General features: G+C 47.8%; 1 pseudogene; it reads right to left on the bottom strand.

Moving 5' to 3' along the window:
• Positions 1–150: 150 nt before the first annotated feature.
• Positions 151–4,408, bottom strand: part of LOC101663336 — a 49,015-nt pseudogene continuing 44,757 nt past the window's right edge.

The following is a 4,408-nucleotide window of genomic DNA, read 5'->3' as shown; positions in this document are numbered from 1 at the left end:
AACAGATCCCAGGGGGCAGAGGGTTTTCTGTTTTCCCACAGTGCACGATGGTGTGTTGATTCCATAGTTTTATTGAGACAGGAAGGGATAAAAAATTAATTTGGAACACAAAGGGGTAGAGATTCTTTACCACTGTATTTCGCTAAGCCATCCCCGCCCACACCCCCTATAGGTTGAGAACCATGGCATAGAGAAGAGAAGAGACCTCAAGAACAGGGCGTCTGAGCATAATAGGAAAAACACAAGAAGCAAGACGCAACTTGCTCCCAGGAAATGAAGAGAATTTTAAAAGGAAGGTTGGACTCCATCAGTGTTCTGTTAGTCATCTTTTCCTGCATCCTCCTCCTTCCTCTCCCTGGTCATCATCTTCACCTTCTTCCCCTCTTCATCAGCGTCTTCTAAACCTTCTTCACCACCGTCATCATCTTCTTCTCCTTCACCTTCTGCATCACCCGTGTCAGGAACCAGACAGGACCGTAACGGATTGGCCAGATAGCGTCTTTGATGACGCCTAAGGCCTCTGCGCCTGCATCCGAGCGGTCGGTAAACCAGGCAAAGGAGCTCCCTGGTTCTCCACGCGGCCTCCTCCTGCTGACTCTGTCCCGTGTTCAACGGGAACGTTGTCTCGTCAGGTCCTTTCCAGATTTCCACTTGGTTCCCGTCGATGTTGAAGGTGGACCACCACTCTCATTCAGATGAAATTCTTCGGAGTGAACTTTATTTTCGGAGTAAGGATTTTCACCAAAATAAAAATCTGTTCTGTGACCTGGTTTAATGTCTTTGGATTTTGTCGCCTCAATTCCGCTCAAGAATGCGGTGCCTCTTCTGCTCTCCCCCAAAGCAATGCGGACACTTGGGGATGGCGGCCGGATGTCGTGACCCCCACCCCCACCCAATTGTGGGATTTTGGTGGTCAATCCTGACCTCTTGTGAAAGAACGGTTGGCAAAGTTGGTTATGGTTCTGTCCTACTCCGAAAATCTCCTCCCTGGCTTGTTCGCCAAGTCTGTCTGTTTCATTTTGTACGTCGTCAATTTATCCGTTGCTTCCTGCCATTCTTTTTCCTTCTGCGGAGAGGCTGGAGGCTCTCCTGCAGCTCAGGCCTCTATTTAAGGCAGGCTTTAAGGCAGGCAGCTAGGGGCGATGCTGCCAGCTAAGTCCAAGAAACAGGTGAAGGCTGAGCCGCCTGCCTGGTGGAAGCAGTGTTTGTCTCTGATCCGATCAGGACTGGAATTGCCCACACCTGCATGTCTCCCCCATGCCCCAGGCCTCAGCTGTCCTCTCCAAATCGCTCCATTTTCCACAGCTGCAGGATACTGTGGACGCCTGGTCCTCTTTTCTGAGAGCAGCCCTCCCTCACCAGCAGGCAAGCCGTCTTCTCGTTAGTCTCTTCCGCTGAAACGAGAGAGAGAAGTGGGAACGATTCGGGTGAGGAAGGCTGTCTCCTGCTCCAGGAACAAAGCTCCTTCCTGTGCCTCTCCTTCAGAGTCAACAAGTTAATGATCAATGCGTTGCCTCCCCATCATGACAGTACCGGGTAGTGATTAAGTGCCAAGGTTCTGGAATCAAATTGGCCTGTTATTGTAGGACTGTACGACCTAGCGCTAGTTACTCAATGGCCAGAAACCCCAGTTTCTTCCTCTGTAAATGGAGTAGGCGGGGTTTTGTTTGGGCTTTGGCTTTGTTTACTTCGGAGAGCTGTCATGAAGAGGGAAACTAGATCATGCGTGTACAACACTCGGCGGTTTTTCTGGACTATAGTGCCGGTAACTCTGGTGGCGTCGTAGTTACACATTGAGCTACTAATCAAAAGGTCAGCAGTTCAAAACTGCCATCTGTTCCAGGGGAGGAAGACGAGGCTTTCTGCTCCTGTAAACAGTGACCGTCTCGGGAACCCACAGGGGGTCGCTAGGAGTCAGCATCACCTCGGGAGCAGTGAGTTTGGTTTGTTTTAGGGACATGCGGGGCAAGGCCGGTGGGTGGGGCGGAACTAGCCACAATGAGTACAAACAGGAAGAAACGTCCTAAAATTGATTGTTGTGAGGACTGCACAATTCTTTTGACTAGGACTGAACTACTCAATGTAAGTTATGTGAATTACATATCAATAAAACTTTAGAAATATATATATTTCTATATATGTATATTTTTTATGTACTATATATATAGTGTTCTACAGTCTGATAAGGTTGGGAAATGCTGGGGAGAGTAGACACCTTTGCCGTAGCCCACACAGTCCTGAATGATCTAGCCCTGTGCGCACTCGGGACTCACAGTCCCAGGCCTAGTCCACGTGCCCCTACGTTTGATCTTTCACAGCCCCACTTTTAAACCAGAAATGTTCCCTGAAGGCTTCTTACACCAAACAATCCAAAATCCCACGGCCATCAAGCCGATGCCAACTCAAAGCAGCCCTACGGGCCAGGTTAGAACTGTGAGCTTCCAAGACTGTAACTCTTTACAGGAGTAGAAAGCCCGTTCTTTCTGCCGAGGAGCGGCTGGTGGTTTTGAACAGCTGTCCTTTTGGTTAGCAGCCCAACATATAACCCCCACACCACAAGGGCTCCTGAAACCAAACAATAGCTCAACTCAATGCGTCACAAACGTCTGCCTTGATCGCCGTGCTGTTTAAAGAACTGTGTCTATGGGATCAAATTGACAACAGCAGCACAAGAGATTAGCTAGGGACCCAGATGGGCAGGGAGTATCTGGGTGGGGGTGGGGGGAGGGGGTTTAGGAAATCAGGCTGAGCATGGCTGCCCAGCTTGACTAGAGGAATCCATGACACAGAATTGAACAGGTGGAAACTGCGGATTGGTGTAGGCGCTGTTGTATACATTCTCAAAGGCAACAGAAAATAAACTACAAAATTATTTTTAAAAAGACGACTTCCAGACTCGGCCCCTTTGCACTCACTAGTCTCTCTGGCTGGGATGCTCTACTGGCAACCATCTCCTCTTCACCCAGGTCTCAGCTCAAAGGCTACATCCCACAGAGGTCTCTTCTCATCACCCCATCTCTAGTAGACGCCCCCAGCCCATCGCTCTTCAAAACATCTACAGTAGATGCCTCCAGCCCAATCACTCTTCAAAACAATCTTGGGCACAGTTTGAAATGAGCAGTTTTATTCGTGTATCACTTGCTCCCTCGGTAAAAACAGAGCATCCTCGCTGTCTTCTTCATGGCCAATGAATGCTACATTGTCTAGAATACCTGGTACACTGTGAACTCAAAAGGTTCTTGAGTGAATGACTGACTGAATGAACCAACATTTAATCGACTTCTCCAATACAGGGTTCCTCCCCCAGGGTCTTCCATGGGCTAATCTGTATTGACCCTTTCAAAGAGCGGATGGAGTGTGTCGGGTCTTCCAGACCTGGTTGATGTATTCCCGAGAGCACTTATGGGAAAGCTTTACCTTGCTTCTGCTTCGGAAACATTGCTTCAGGTTTGATAGATGGCTTAATACACAAATGAATTTTAGATTCCGTCTGGAAGCTAATTAAGTAGATTAGTGAGTAGGGAGGATCCCTGGGACTCTGGGCTGCTAATAGAGTCAAGGTGTGGTAGTAAAGAGGGACCTTTGCCCAAGGTCACCCTGAAAGTTAGGTCTTAACTTCTCTCGTGGGCTGTCTTTGAAACGAAGGTCTTGCTCTGCCCAGTTTGTGCCTACTTCTTTATTCGCTTGCTTCTACTAAAGTTTTATTTCGAAAGAGAAAAGTTGCCACCCTCCATAAAACAAAGTTACGCACACTTGCACATTTTATAAAACTCGCTAAGTGCTCCAAATTGCCACCGAACAGGTAAATCAGAGCATAACCAGCGAAGATGGTATTTTGTGGATTCCTCTGCCTCTAAGACTGTGTGCCTTATTTAAATGCCTCAGTAATTGCCTTTTTTGTTTTTCTGTATCCACTTAGAGTCAACTAGGAGCAGACGGCAAAATGCTAGGGAAACTGTCTAGTCTACGTTCTAGCTTCTGAGAAGGCAATACTGCCGTATCCTTGCAACTCTCTTGGTGAACTTTCTTGATTACTTTGAACGGGGAGGCAAAAACTGGAGAGTGAAGAGGGCAAGGAGGTGAGACGGGACAGAGGGAGAATCAAAGGAGCGTCTCCGCCTCTTCTTGGACGACTGTAAACAGGTTCAATGCTTTAATTTGCTTAGATAGTTTCGCTAAACTGTTGGAAATTGACTTAATAGCTCAGAGCAGAGAAAAAATCATCTTGGGGGGAAATAAAGCCCCAATTAAGCGTGTACTAGCTGCAGACTCTGACTGAGGGGAAAACGCAGGTCCCATGGTTTTTCAGTGGTGGGGGAGGAGAGCTATGAAAAAGGTGAATTGGGACAGTCTTTGAAGAGAGAAACTTGAAGCAGGTAAGGGATGTTTGGGAGGGACTTTTGCCATA

Source organism: Echinops telfairi, unplaced genomic scaffold (assembly GCF_000313985.2).
Source record: "Echinops telfairi isolate 266 unplaced genomic scaffold, ASM31398v2 ScPeMD7_12;HRSCAF=54, whole genome shotgun sequence".
In the NCBI taxonomy this organism is placed as follows: Eukaryota; Metazoa; Chordata; class Mammalia; order Afrosoricida; family Tenrecidae; genus Echinops; species Echinops telfairi.
Note: the sequence above shows the minus strand (reverse complement) of the source record. Positions and strands in the feature narration are given on the sequence as shown.